General features: G+C 62.8%; 1 long non-coding RNA gene across 1 annotated transcript; it reads left to right on the forward strand.

The window, feature by feature from the left end:
* The first annotated feature begins 4,180 nt into the window (after nucleotides 1-4,180).
* LOC144378152 (uncharacterized) lies at nucleotides 4,181-14,373 on the forward strand. The gene is made up of 3 exons (XR_013439761.1): nucleotides 4,181-5,378; nucleotides 5,900-12,329; nucleotides 12,454-14,373. It is a non-coding gene; the product is annotated as an uncharacterized LOC144378152 (long non-coding RNA).
* Nucleotides 14,374-15,085: the final 712 nt, after the last annotated feature.

Consider the following 15,085-nt stretch of genomic DNA (forward strand, 5'->3'; position numbering starts at 1 on the left):
CCCTGTCTGGCCTGGGGCTCAGGGGACACTCAGCAGCCCTGGGAGAACCAGGGTTTTCCTGCCCACCCACGTGGCTGCAGGGTGGCCACAGGGAAGCCAGGGACCCTGTTCAGTGGCCCTGCTGGCCCCAGGGCTGGGGAGACAGGAGGAAACTTCCCTCCTGGGGCGGAAGCAGCCGCAGGCCAGCCACACCCCGCCTGGGAACCAGATCTAAATATAGAGGCAGGTCCTGAGGGGGCCAGCCTCGTCTCTGGTGACAGGAAGCAGCGGCTCTCTTCACCCCTGCCTGAGACAGGTCCCTCAGCCCCAGGGGAGACGAAGGTGTCGCTAGGAGTTCCGCCAGGCCCGCGGGCCTCTGCAATCACAGACTGTGGCCTTGGTCCTGGCTGGGACAGCTGGGACCCTGGCTCTGCAGGGTCCCCCCCAGCGAGTCCTCTCTGATCTTAGTTTTGAGAGAATGGGGGTGGGCCAGATTTGACGGTCCACGCAGGTGGGGCCTGAGGCAGGAGCCCGCTCCCAAGCCTCAGTGTCCCGCCTGAGTCAGGTGGGTGACGGCCAGGCGCCTCTCACAGATGGTGCAGGGAGAGGCTCCAGGACGGGCCAGCCCAGGGCAAGGGCTCTCTGGGTATTGGCGGTGGCTTTGTGAGGTCTGAGGACAAGGGGACGCACAGTCCCTCACTGGAGAGTCACTAAGGGTTTCAGGACGGGGCCAGGAGAGCATCACCCAAGTTCAGGGCCCTTCTGAGCACCCCTGGGGCTCAGGCCACACACCATGGCCGACCGAGCCCTGGTGACCAGGACTCCTGTGGGAGGAGCCTGGGGATCCCTAGGACAGTGGCAGATTGCGCCTCCCAGGGCACCCCCGCCCTCCTCCCCCTCGCCCACCTGCTCTCTCTTGGGGTCCTCGGGGGTTTCCACTTGAAGGCACCAGGGCGGGCGGTGCAGGACAGAGGCCTGTGGGCTGCTCCCTCCACGGCAGGTCCCACCCTCAACCCTCATCTGGGCACCCCAATGTGTTGTCGGTGGAAAATGGAAGCCCTGCGACGGCACAAGCTGGCTAACGGTGCCCACAGGGTGGTGCCCACAGGGTGGTGCCCACAGAGCTGCCAACTCGGGAGTGCAGACCCAGCAGGCAGTGCAGCCCCAGCAGGCAGTGGCGGCAGGCATGTGCATGCATCGCCTTTTATTTCTTGAAGAATTTTGAGAGAGAGAGAGAGAGAGAGAGAGAGAGAGAGAGAGAGAGAGAGAGAGCGAGCTTTGTGACAAACGTGAGAAGAATCTCCTAACACACCACAGGTGGCAGGGGGTTAGGTTCCTGTGTCCTTCACTTTGGGAGGATGGACGCCACCCCCCCCCCCGCAGGAGGCGCCCAGGAACCCCCCCACCAGCTGAGCCCCTGTGTGCCTGCACAGGCCGGTGCCAGGAGAAGGGGGCAGAGGCACGTGCCCGCAGGGGCCACAGGAAGTGTCCCCTTTGGTGGGCCCCTTTCCTCTTGGCACAGGGAAGCCAGGTGTGGGGTGCCTTCTTCCTCCTCAAACACAGGGCGGGGACCTTGCAAGGTTTGTCTGCAGACACCGAGGGGCCGGTGCATGGAAGAGCTCGCCAGGCCACACGGCCCTATTACACCTTGCCCTCTGCTCCAGGATCCCGCATCACACCAGGGACGGTTCCCATCGTTCCTGTCTCTCGTGGCCTTGACCGGCTGCAGAGCGAGGGCACGTGGCGGATCTGCCTTAGCCGGACTCCATCTGGGGTGCTCCGTGCTCCTGGGCTTCCCAAGGAGACCTTCCCCAAGGCCTGCACACTCCACCTTCCAGCGCAGGCCAAGGCTGCACCACGGCCACCGGCCACCACCATCAACCCCGACCAGTCCCCACTCCCCGAGGGAGACCAGCAGCCGCCTCCTCCTCCCCTCGCTCTGCTCCCACCACTCTTTCTCCATTTCCTCCCTTTCCCTTTCAGTTTCTGTTCCTGTCTCTGCCTCTGGTCTCTCCATTTCTTCATCTCTCTCTCTCCCTCCCGCCCTCCCTCCCTCTCTGCTTTCTCCTTCCTCTTGGTTTTTCTCTGGGCATCTGGGCCCCTCCCTCCCTCCTCCATTCTGAAGGCCTTGGAAGCAAAACTCAAGAAAAGAAATAAAGAGCCCCAACAAGCCGGGGAGGTGTTTGGGAGAGGCAGAGGGAGCCCTGGGGAGGTGTTTGGGAGAGGCAGAGGGAGCTCTGAGCGCCATACTGAGGGCAGCCCGGGAAGCCTCTGCAGGTGCCTGAGCTGAAGCCACCTTTGGGGAGGAGAGCAGCCAGCCCAGGAGATGTCCAGAGGGGGGCAGCGAAAGCAAAGGCCCTGAGGCAGGGAAGAGCCACAGAGGGCCCTGGAGAGCTGGGAAGCCAGAAGGAGAGGCCCCCACAAGCCAGGAAACCCCAGGCTTACTGGCTTGAAGGCAAGGTCTGTGATAAGTCACCATGAATCTCAGAGAACTTTCCAGCACCCCCCTGGGGGCCAGGCCCTGTGCTTGGCCTGGGCACTGATCTGGGAAGAAGCTACAGTGCAAAGCTTGGGCACCTGTTTATTCAGTTCACTCCAGATGCACTTCATGGACACCCAGCTATGCAGGATACCAGAACCATGCAGAGGCATGAGCAGTGCCTCCCCCTGGCCCACCTCACAGGGGAGGGGGCTCCTACGTGCACCTCAGCCACTGGTCCAGCATGAAGCTGGTGGTGCCCACCACACCCAGGGCCAGTGCCGGCACCACTCAAGAGGACAGGCCTTGTTCCCAGCAGTTTCTAGAGCAGAGAGACATGGGCTCTGGTGGCGGCTAGGCCAGGGTGTAGCTGAGTGGTCCTGGCACGTCAGGCACCCACCTGGGCCGTGGTTTTCTCCCCCAGCCAGGGGTCACAGGCACTGGCTCCACCCGCCCCGAAGAGGGCTGCCCGGATCCCAGGCAGGCTGGGACCAGGGCACCCTTCCCCAGGGACAGGGTTTCGGCAGCTGGTGGAGGAGCAGTCTGTGCAGCAGCTGGATCCAGGCCTGTGTCCTCAAGTCACCGAGGGCAGCACCAGCTTGCTGGCCCAGGCCCAGGAGCCTGTCCCGGCCTCATCTGGGAAGCAAGGGGCTGGCGGTGGCTGCAGGAGGGCAGGTTCCCACCCAGGGCCCGGGGGAGGAAGGAAGCTTCCAGCCAGGCCTGAGGAGCCTTCCCAGGGACCCCAAGACTGTGGTGACACATTCCTGGTGGCCAACAGGGGGTGTGGGGGGCCAGCAACGAGTGGGAAAGCACCGGCTGGCAGAGGGTTTGGTCCTGCTGGAACCGGTCATCTCTCTGGGCTCTCTTCCCAGATCCCTGGGAAAGCAGGGCCACACGTGTCTCTCACGTCACTTCCTAGCTGGGCCCCAGGTTCTGTAGCACTCCTCGATCCCTGCCGATCCCCGCCAAGCTGAGGTGCAGACCCTCCCGCCATTTTCCCCACGCCTGCAGCCGGCTCCTCTGCAGGTGGTTCCGTCCCTGGACGTGGTTCCATTCAGCTGGAGCAGGTTTACCTTCAGCTGAGGCACAAGGCCCGAGGCTGGCTTTGTACAGAACTCCATCTCCAGGTTCTTAAAGATGGGGCCCAAATTTGCCCCACAAAAGCCAGATCTGTCCCCCGCAGCAGGAGGTCAACCCACAGCCAGGAGCTGACGGGGTGCAGTGCTCAGGGACACCTGCCGAGCAGTGAGCAGGTGGCAGGCTCTTCTCTAGGTCCTGGGCAGAGGGCAGAAGGCAGAGGGCAGAGGGCGGAGGGCGGCAAATGGCAGGCAGATGCCCACCCCAAGCTTTGGCATCCAGGGGGCCCGCAGTGATGGACATATGAGTGGTATCGCTGTATCAGGTAGGGGCACACGAGGGACGGCAGTGTGAATGTGACCAGAGCCCCAGAGGAGAGAGAAGGGAAGGGTGCTGCCTGGAGCCAGCAGGAGCCCTGGGCAAGGAGGGAGGCCTGCAGCAGGTGGGGGAGAGGAGTGCCCAGCCGGTGGGGACAGCACAGCCAGGAGGGCGAGCACTGGCTGTGGCCCGAATCAGGCTGAATTAGTCACTCCAGCAGGGACCGTGCGCTCTGGCTTTCCCACCAGGACCCTGCACTGGGCAGGAGCTCGGTGGGGGATGAGGGGACGCGGGGCTGGGCTTATCTGGAGGGGGAGGGTGGGGCTGGTGGGGCTGTAAGGCAGCCCTCACCCCACAGCAGGACCCACTCTTGCCCAGTCTCTACTCCACCCACCCCACAGGCTCCTGTCCCCATTCCTGCCCAGGGTCCTTCTCCTTGAGGAGGGCAGGGAAGAGGAAGAGGAAGGAGGGCAGGGACAGGAGAGGTGAGGCAGATGGAGAGGGGTCATGGGGACCCCCTCCCACCTCTCCAGTCCAGAGCAGGCAGACCTTGAGCAGGCACCAGGTCCTAGTGAGGGTGCAGGCACCAGCAGGAGAGAGCAAAGCTGGGGGGAGGGGGACCCCCACAACTCTCTCCCAGGCTGGCATGGGACATATGTGGCCCGGGAAATGACAGGGAAACCATCCAGAGCCGAGGTCCAGCTGGATCACAAACTGGGGGGAAGAATCAAGCAAGTGATGCCCCCTGCCCCCATGTGCCCCCCTGAGCAGGGCCATAAGGTGAGGGCAGGTGCCCGCTGGGGAGCCTGGCCACACTGACCAGCCATCCTGCCAGGCATTCAGCCCACTGACCAGGAGTCCCGCCCCCTCCCAGGGGACAGGCAGGAAGGCACACCCACTGATCCCGGAGCCCCGCACCAAGCAGGAAGAGCCAGCTGTGCTTGTGCTAAGGACAGACCCCGCTGGGCGCAGGGCACAAACCTCTGCCGCCAGCGGGGAGCTGGGCTTGGGGAGGAGAAACGCACCCACAGCACCTGATGCCCACTGCGGCGGGCACCCGCAGGACAGGGAGCCGGCCAGTCCCTGAGCAGCAGGAGGGGACAGCGGGGCTCTGGGACCGGCGAGAAGGCGTGAAGGGGCCCGCCCCAGTGGGGACTGTCCACCCTGGCCACCCCGAGCGGACCCGGCAACCCGGCTCCTCCAAAGAACAACGGGTCCCTCCGCGGGGCGGGGCAGCGGGCACGGAGCCGGTGCAGGTGGAAACCTCAAGGCGGCGGCGCTGTTCCCGGAGGCCGGGAGGAAGTGACAGCCACCCACTGCACGTGTGACCCTGCGTGCTGGCGGCTCCCGGGGGAGCGCCCAAACCCCAGAACTTTGCTTGTCCACAGCCTCCGCGGGTTTCCGTCTCGCAGGGCGGCGGGAGAGCACGCGCCCCAGCTCGGCCTCTGCTCCCACCTCCTCCGGGCCCAGGGGGTCTCGCTCCAGGGGTGGACACAGGCTGCCGCCTCCCGCCAGCTCTTCCAAGGTAGGTGGCCCCAGTGCGGCCCCGCCCACTGGCCCCGCCGGTCGCCCCTCCTTCACAGGCCCCACCGTGGCCACACCCACTTCTCCCACTGCCCCCTCCGGGCTGTCACCCGCATACAGCAGGAACAAAGGGCTTGGGCTCAACGTAGTCACTCGGGGAAATACTTAGTGATTCTGAGTCTATCAAGGGGAGCATCAGAGTCTGACCCAGGTGAGGAGTTTAAGAACAGAAATAGACTTTCCTGCAAGAAAAAAGGAGATTAACTTTGTTTTAGGGCCCAATGGAAAGGGGCACATCTTCTTTTCTGTAGACTAATCCAGAGGGTGGAAGCTAGGGGCCATCCGTGGAGCCCAAGTCCCAAAACAACACAATAGGCGAGAAATGGTGAGAATCCAGTCCTTAAGATAGTGTTTGAGCTGCTGGATCCAGCCACTCCTGATGCTAGACTTCAACTATATGAACCCATCAAGTCCACCCAATCTCCAGAAAGAGCAAACCAGTCAAAAGCCTTTCTATTGCAGATGACAGAAAGCCCAAGTCAGACTGCAATGGTGTGGAGAATGCCTCCCAAGACATTTATGTCCTAATTCCTGGAACTTGTGAATATGTTACACGGCAAATGGGACTTTGCAAATGTGATTGAGGTTATGGACCTTAAGAGTGTTCTCCAGCTGGAGGCAGCAAGAGGGAGGCTGAGAATGGAGAGGTCTTTTCTGAAGGATCACGTGGGAAGCATCAGAAGGAAGGTGAGCGGCCTGTGGGGACCGTGACCTGCCGAAGCAATGGGTCTGTAAATGGATCCTTCCCCAGAACCTTTGCTAAGGACTCGGAGCTTGAGAGACACCCAAACTGCGGACCTGGTTGGAGCACGTCATGATGGAGTTCTGCCTAACGCTGTGACATATCAGTCTTGGTCATGATTTAGTCAGGACCAGTCCACCAGTCTAATGAAAAAAGATGACTGGCCGTCTCCTAGGTGCATGCACTTCAGGAACAGCTGGATCCAGCAGCCTCAACACTTCTCAGGACTTGGTTTCTCTGCTCCTCTATGGCTGCCTCCTATGCTGCTCCTTGCTCACCCTCCAGGAGGTGATCCCAGCCGCTTCGGGCTGCAGGCTCCAGGTGAATGTCTGTGGAAAGAGCCTGTCCCGTGGTCCCGACAGGGCCGTGTGTCCATTCCTAAGCCAGTCTCTGAGGCTGGTAGCATGCAGTGTCCTTGTTCACCAGCTCAGGGTCACACACCTACTCCAGTGTAGAGCCGGACCCACGAGCCTCGGGGCTGGGAGCGAGGAGGCTGGCAGCGAGGAGGCTGGCTCCCAGGAGAAACCTGGGCACAGTGGTAGGAGGTCAGGCAGCAGCCTCGGGGACCACTGGTGGAGAGGGCCAGGTCAAGGCCCACCCTGGAGGATGGCGGACTCACCTTAGTTTCTGGAGGCCGACGATGCACTCTGTAGGCTGCCCTGGGCAGGGGGACACCCACACCCTTGTCCCCAGCATCCCACAGATGAGTCAAAACTTCCAGAACCCTCCCAGCCTAGTGGAGCCCCACACAGCCTCCTGCAGAGGGCCATGTCCCCAAACTGCAGTGCCGTGCACAGGAGCCGCGGGCTCCTTGGAGGCTGCTTCACTGGGAGGCAGAGAAAATAACTGTTATTTATACCACGGCCCAGGGGGCCACACAGCTCTGCGGCAAATATGGTCAAAATTGGAGTCTGCGGCCTGAAGGGGAGTGAAGCTGTCCCCCAGGACCCTGGAGGCCGCGGTGTGTCCACCCACAGCAATGTCGGGCCCTCCAGGAGACTCCAGGGGCACCTGCTCACCCACTCTGCCAGCCTCGGCCCCTCCTGCCAGAGGAGGAGCCCTTCCCCAGCAGGGCCCACGGGCCTTCCCTAGGCCAAGTCCAGGCCAGCCTGAGCCCCAGCTGGGCTCCCCAGTGCCCAGGCCATTCCCCTGAAGAGCCAGCCACGCGGGTCAGTGGGTGGCAGATGCTGCCCTCGGAACCCACAGGTCGCATGCCCTCTGGGTGCCAGGCCCTGGGCGTGGGGAACAGCTCGGCTTCCAGGCAGCCTGCCGAGGGTCTCCAGGCCAGTCCTGGAGGGAGGCGGGGGTTGGCAGTGGTGCAGCAGGCCTGGCTGACCACCTGGTGCTGTCCCAGGCCACCCATCCCCCTGGGCCCAGGTGCCCGGGCCACCCGAAGCTGCGCTTGGCCACAGATCAGGAGGGAACGTGGGTCTCCCGGTTCCCCCGGAGGCACGTTCCTGCTCCAGGTGCTCAGGCGGGAAAGCTCTGAACCACCAAGTCCCTCTCCCTTCCCAGCTTGTGTCCCACCCACCTTCCACACAAACTCCTGTCCCTGGCTCCTGGCCTGTCACCCACGTGCGCAGCGGCCACAGGCCCTGTGAGCACCGAGTCGGCTCGCAGAATCCGGCCTCCTGCCCCGCAGTGGCCCCCGCCGCCTCCCTGTGCCCAGCCCCAGGCGGCGCCCCAGGCCTGCTGGCCCTTCCGCCACAGTCCCCTCCAGCCAGGGGGCTCCTCCCCCGCTCCCCTGGTCCAGCTTCCCTGTGGCTCACCCTCTGGCCTTCTTTCTAGGCCCACCCCCCCAGGCAGGCACCCTGGGCGCCCTCTACAAGTGACAAGCTCTGCACGCATCCTCCCCTGGCTGGCGCCCACCCGCCTCCTCCCTGGCTCCCGTGGCCTGTGCCATGCAGGGCCGAGCTGCAAGGTCAGGTGCCCCTGGTCCTAGAGCAGCTCTGGCAGGCTGTCCTTGCCCAGGGTGTGGCTCCTCGGCAGCCCAGGGTGCCCGGGGGCCTGGAGCTGACAGCACACTGATGCTCACCAGGGTCAGAGGTTGAGAAGGGCCACCACCGCACCTGCCCCGCCCAATGCTCTCACACGCTGTCCCCAGGCTAGCTCTGAAGGCGGGAGGCAAAGTGAACACTACCACCCCCGGAACGACCCTGCTCACCCATCTGCAGGAGGGGCCCAGACCTCACGTCCCGAGTCCCCGGCCAGGGGGAGAGGCTTCCAAACCCTGGCCCCACTCCCGACGGCCTGAGCAGGAGCAGGGACCCCGCGCTGAAGGCCCGTGTCGCTCAGGGAGGCCTGGGGAGGAATCAACTCTAAAAATGAAGTTTTAGGGAACAGTCTCTGGACCTCGGGTGCATCTAAGCTGGGCCCCAAAACATTTTATAACCTCTGACTGTTCCTTTATTCTAGAAGGTTCTTTCTTGCATCTCTCTGCCGTCTGTTTCAGTTTTACCATAAGCTGCCTGACAAAGCACCCCAGGCTCAGCGGCTCTGAGGACAGCCGTCAGGGCCAGCACTCTGGGGCTGGGCTCAGCTGGCCATGGGGCCGGGGGCCACAGCAGGCAAAGGGCCCCCGCACAGCTGCCGCGCTCCCCGCCCGCCCAGGCCAGCACCGACTTCCCACGGCTGACCTCCTCCTCCTGGTCTCCCACCACTGTCCCCCAGAGGCCTTCTGGAGGGGGCCTGCCACCCACCCAGCCACCACCCAGCCCTCAGCCTCCCACCTGCTGGCAGTGACCCTTCCCAGAGGCCACCTGAGTCTCCTCCTCTCAGGTGGAAGCCCAGAGCCTGGGGGCAGGAGGGGCCCCTGGTTCCTTGCTGGATCCTTGCAGGCGGGAGGGGCGGATGCAGCTCAGGGAAGGCCCAGGCTGGGACTCAGCGGCTGACGGCGGGATTAGAGGGGACTGGCCTCCAGACTGCAGCCTCTGGGAGCCCCACAGCATGGGCTCTTGGTCTTCACTGGTTTTGTAAGGACAGAGCCACCCACGTTTGGGGTGTCCCTAGGAACACAGATGAGAACACAGTGCCAAGTCCCCGCTCTCCAGCCCTCCGCCTAGCCCACCCTGACTCCACGGGCCCCTCACAGCCCTGTCCAGGGCTGAACCTGGGCAGGTGTGTGTCACGGAGGTCAGAAGCAGAGGCTGGGGAGTGGCAGCAGAGGCCTGGTGGGGGCTGACCAGCTCTATCTGCTCACACGGGGCTGGGGCTCCCAGTGTGGCCTGGGGATGCCCCATGGTGGACCCCCGACTCCACCCGCCTCCCCCCTGGCTCCTGTGGCCTCTGCCAAGCAGGGCCCATGTCCCCCGCCAGGGCGAGATGCAGGCCGTGCCTGACCTCCCTGCTTCCGCCCCAGGATTCCAGCTGAGCGGGGACTGTGGGTGCAGATGGGGAGGGGGAGGGGGAGGAGCCTCGCCGTTGAGGACAGAGGGTGGGAGTCGCAGTGCAGGGCCTGCAGACCTCCCCTCCCCAGTTTTGACGTGTTCTCTCGCAGAGTCCCCTTGTCCTCAGAGCTCTGGCCCCATGGCTTCCGGATGCCTGCTTGGAGGGAGCTCCTGGTGGGCGGCAGCCACCTGCCCCAGCCCTAAGCAACTCTACCCGTCTACTTCCTTTACTTCTGACTCTGTGACTTTGATTATTCTGGACATTTCACACAAATGGAGTCCTACCAGAGGCTTTGTGACCGGCTTCTCTCACTGGGCAACGTGTCTCCAAGACTCATTGGCATGGAAGCAGCTATCAGTACCAAGTTCCTGTTCATGGATACATAATATTCCACCTGTGGCCCACCACACTGAGTGTACCCCTTGGGTGGTTTCTGCTATGGGGATGTTAAGCACAGTGCAGCTCAGGACAGTGAAGTCCAGGCTGGGGATGGATGTGTTTTCATTTCTCGGGCATGTGTTCTTAGGAGCAGAATTTCTGGGTCGTGTGCCAGTTCTGTGTCTAATCACTTAAAGCTCCGGACAGACGGTTTTCAGTTCTCTATCCCTGCCAGCAGTGGGTGAGGGCTTCTGTCTCTGTGTCATCCCCAGCGAGTGGGACTTACTGGTCCCAGCCATCCTGGTGGGTGTGAAGTGGCATCTTGTTCCTGTTTGCTTTGATTCTGCTCTGTTAGTTTTATTTAGTTATTTGTACCAGGGATTGAACCCAGGGGTGCTTAACCACTGAGCCACACCCCTAGCCTTTTTAATATTTTATTTAGAGACAGGGTCTTGCTGAGTTACTTAGGGCCTCGCTAAGTTGCTGAGGCTGGCTTTGGACTTGCCATCCTCCTGCCTCAGCCTCCTGAGCTGCTGGGATTACAGGTCTGCACCACCGCATCCGGTGAGTGTCACCCATTAAACCCAGTTTAAGTTAATAAAAACCAGCCCCATGCCAGGCTTGGGGAGAAATCTCAGAGCCACACGGAGGAGTGGGAAGGGGGCAGGGCCCCATCCCCCCAAAACAGGTGCCCTAAGTGGATTAACAAAAAATCGTCGTCACCCTGAACTCTCAGAGCTCTGGAGGTAGCCAGTGTGGGCTCTCCAGTGACCCAGGGCAGGGGCTGTTTCACGGCTCAGGAAACCAGGGAAAGCAAAGGAAAAGCAGGCGGTGGGGGCACCTAAGAAAAGTCCGGGGAGCCAAGCACAGTGGCTCATGGCAAGATGCCAGGGCCGGCCTTCCCTGGAGCTGGGTCCCTGCGGCAAAGGCAGGGCCACATCTAGGCTGGGTGGCCGGAACCTAGAGCCGCTCTGGGCGATGCCAGGCCCCTTCTGGACCTGCCGTAGCCGTCTCTGGGTCTGCACAGATTTCGCAAGTCCAGCTGGGGTTAGAGCCAGAGAGCAGGGGACGGATGCCATCGGGGGTGGTGCTGGTCCAGGGAGACCCCGATATCTTTAGAAGTGGTGGGGGGAGATGGGGAGGATGCTGGTATCCAGGACTGATGAAGAGGGGACTTTCTCGGGACAGGGCAGGCTGGGCACAGCAGCAAGAACATAAGAGGCTCGGGTCCATGCTTCTCCCTCCGTCAGGCCCTAGGTGCCCACTCTGCTTTGTGTCCCAGGGGGCACCATGAGGTTGTAGTAGTATCTCTTTACTGATGAGGAAACGGAGGGTCAGAGAAGGCAAGTGGCTTGCCAAGGTCACACTGCTGGAAAGGAAAGGGAGGCAGATTCAAACACAGGAATGCTGATCCAAAGCCCCTGAGTGACTGTCCCTTGCCAGGGGACCACCTCACAGGCGAGGCTGGCTTTGCCGGGAGGGGTCCCCGTCCCTCCCCCTCCCTCCTCCTTCCCCCTCCCTCCCCCCTCCCCATCCCCTTCCCCCCCTCCCCCCTTCTTCCTTAACAGCCTTCCTCCGGCCTCCCTCTGCCCAGGGCTTAATGGCAGGAGGGTTCTCTGTAGCCCAGTCCATGGGGGAGTTGATCAAACACACCTGTATCTCAATGGCGGTCCCTCTCCCCCAGCCTGGGGCTGGAGGCTGAGTACAGCGAGGTGGGGGCTGCTGGCAGCCGGCGCTCACCCTCAGGCGGCAGCGCCCGCTGCTCCCACGCTCCTTCCATGGCAGACGTCTCCACGTGCATGCCCTTCCACAGTGCTGTCCTCAGGGCCCCGGGGCCCTCCCCTGGGGACGTGCCACCAGTGGGGTGCCACCAGAGGGTTGCCAGCAGCAGGCCGGGAGCGCACTGTTGGCACGGGCCCTGGCTGGGTCCCGCTCTCCGCCACTCGCTGTGTGGCCCGGGCAGGCTCCCCCACGACACTGGGCTCAGGCTGCCTCTCTGAGGCTCCTGTTCTGCTGCCCTGGGGGACACGGCCACACCCCCTGCTCGTCCAGGATTGCCTGAAGCCTGGACTCGGGATGGGGGACTGGGCCTGGCAGCGTCCCCTCCCTGGAGGCCACAGAGCTCCCACTCCAGCTGGATAGCACTGTCCAGGGCAGGGATGGGCCGACCCGGGGCACACTGACCTGCCCCAGCTGGGCTGTGCCGTGGGGAGCCCTGGGCCCTCCAGGAGGGGTGTCACCCGGGGGGGGGAGGAGGAGCAAGTGACAGCCAGACCGTCCCCCATCCCAGTGACCGCAGCAGAGGGACATGGCTCAGAAAGGGAGCGTCAGAGCCTGAGGACACAGAGAGACACTCAGACAAGGAGTCCCTGAGGCTCTCTGAAGGTGACTTCAGGGCAGGGCTGGGGCGATGGGGGGCGAGGGACACGGGAGGAGGGGGACCTGGGGCTGGCAGAGCCAGTTCACGTGGGTCATGGAGGTGACAGCACAGGCCGCCCTGTGCTTTAAGATGGAGCAAGACACCAGAGACAGGAGCCTGGTGGCTGGAGGAGCAGCAGTGGCAGCCCCAGCTCAACCCAGGGGACAAAAGGGCACATGCAGGACACAGAAGCTGCCCGAGTGTGGTGACGTGACCAACAGCCCACACCGACTCCCAGTCCAGCTCCAGCTCTCAGCTGGTTAAGAACAGAGTGAGGCCCCGGGTCCTACTGCCCAGTGCCCCTTCCCACTGCCCAGGACCCCCTCTGGTGGCCCAGCACCCTGTCCCACTGCCCAGGACCCCCTCTGGTGGCCCAGCACCCTGTCCCCCTGCCCAGGACCCCCTCTGGTGGCCTAGCACCCTGTCCCACTGCCCAGGACCCCCTCTGGTGGCCCAGCACCCTGTCCCACTGCCCAGGACCCCCTCTGGTGGCCCAGCACCCTGTCCCATTGCCCAGGACCCCCTCTGGTGGCCTAGCACCCTGTCCCACTGCCCAGAACCCCCTCTGGCGGCCCAGCACCCTGTCCCCCTGCCCAGGACCCCCTGTGGCTGCCTAGGATCCCTGTGGTTGCCCAGCGCCTCCTTGGGCTGCCCAGCGCCTCGTCCGGCTACGGACTCTCCACACTCGTGTTGGTCACTGCCTGTTTGGTCATCTTACTGGAACACACTGTGTCCAGTTGGGAGTCGCCCCGGAGCGTGCTTCATGACCTGGGGAACACGGCGTTTCCCGTGTCTCTGGCTGGCTTCCCTGGGCTGCTGCGGTGTGTGGCGCTCAGCCAGGTGGGGTCCCCCACGGCTGGGCTCTGAGGTGCAGTCCACTGTCCGCTGAGGCCCGGGAGTGGGCAGGCAGAGGCTGATAAGCAGGGTGGCCCTATCGGCCACAGCGGGAGGCCCGGGAGGTATCTGCAGGGCCAGGTGCCAGCCTCGTGCATGCCCCGGGTGACACCCAGCGCCCTGTCACCCTCACTAGACAGCCCCAACCTGCTGCTTGGAGCCTGCTTGGTGTTTACATCTCCAGGGGACAGACAGGTGACTCAGCAGGAGCAGCAGCGGGGTGGGGGGGCACACACCCACTGGCTCTAGAGTGGGGAGACGGAAGACAGGCGGTGGCCCACCGGCTCCTGGGGAAGACCACGTGGCTTCGGGTCCAGGAGGCAGCCTGTCCACTCTCTGGACCCTGCCTTGGTTTCCTCAGCTGTGGAGTGGGCACAGGCAGCCCCCACAGGACGCTGGGAGGGCTCAGGGATCACGGGCGGGGATCCCCGAGCAGTGCTCGATGGACAGCAGTTTTCCCGAGTCCTGGGAGGCTGAGGACAGCGCAGGCCCAGGGATGAGGCTGAGGCAGAGGCTGTGTCTGACAGGGCCAAAGGTCCTGGTCCACCTGCGGGAACCACAGGGCCCAAGTGGCACTTTCTCACCTCCCCTCTGCTGCCTGCTCTGCTTTTCCTGCTGGCTGTGGGGCTGGGGCTCCACCCAACACCACACAAGGCTCCACTGAGTGCCACCTGACTGGTCCTGTGGTCCTGTGACACACTGGGGGGGAGGGGACCACAGTTATTAGCCCATTTACAGCTGAACTGACCCTGGCTCAGCTCATCACCCAGGGGATCAGCTCTACCTACTCTTTGCAGGGAAGAAACCGAGGCTCAGACAGAGTGGGAACAAGGCACCCCTCCCTGGCTGTTCCTCCTTCCTTCTGTTGCCTGGAACTTGGACATGATGGTTGGAGCTCCCGTGGCCATCTGGGTCCATGAGATGACTTTGAGGAAGGAAACAATGTTTTAAGATGGTACTTGGGAAGATAAGAGCCTGCGTTCCTGATGCCACAGTGCTCTCACCCCAGCCCTGGACTGTGCACGTCAGAATTCTTTCACATAGAAACAGATTAAAATCATTACAATGGATTTTCTGTAATTCATCACTAAACCTAATTCTAAGTACCACACACCATGTGAGATTGTGTAGTCCAGTCTTGGTTACATGGGATCGAAAGACCAGGTCAGGCAGGTTAAGTGAAAGGGGGAACATTAGCTTTTGCAATAAAAAAGTCTAGGGTCCACCTTCAGGCAGAGTGGGATCAGAAAGCCCCATAGATGTCACCAAGACCCATCTCTGCTCTTATCCACTCCTGGCTCTACTGTCCCTTGGCAGGCTTCCTCTGGGCAGCCTCTTCCTATGCACAAATCCCTCCCCCAGTAGCTCTGGGCTTATCTGTCCCCAGCTCGGCTTCCCCCAAGGGTTCCAGCGTAAGTCTCAGCCGACTGGGGTGTGCAAATAGCCTTGAACCAGGGGCTGGGGCGATGGTCTTCACTGTGGAGCAGGCGGGGTGGCCCACTGAGCCCGCTGAACCTCTTGTCCCGAGAACCCCAGAGCTGCTGCCCGTGGGGGCGCTGGGCCCTGGGCAGGCATCACCTAATCTGTACAGGAAAGAAACCCAGGTTCAGAGCAGGAACGAGGGACGCCCTCCCCAGGCACGGGCAGGGTGACCAGGCCAGCAGCACAGAGGTGACCCGCTGTGTGGCTCCCACGCCCTGGCCAGCCCAGGCTCTTCATGGCTGCCCCTGAGAGTGGCCATGGAGAAGCCCTTTCTCCTCTCCAAGGCGAGGTTCCTGGCCGTGGCGGGGACAGGAAGGCCACAGATGGGTGGCTCTCGGGACCCTGA

Source organism: Ictidomys tridecemlineatus, chromosome 5 (genome assembly GCF_052094955.1).
Source record: "Ictidomys tridecemlineatus isolate mIctTri1 chromosome 5, mIctTri1.hap1, whole genome shotgun sequence".
Taxonomy (NCBI): Eukaryota; Metazoa; Chordata; class Mammalia; order Rodentia; family Sciuridae; genus Ictidomys; species Ictidomys tridecemlineatus.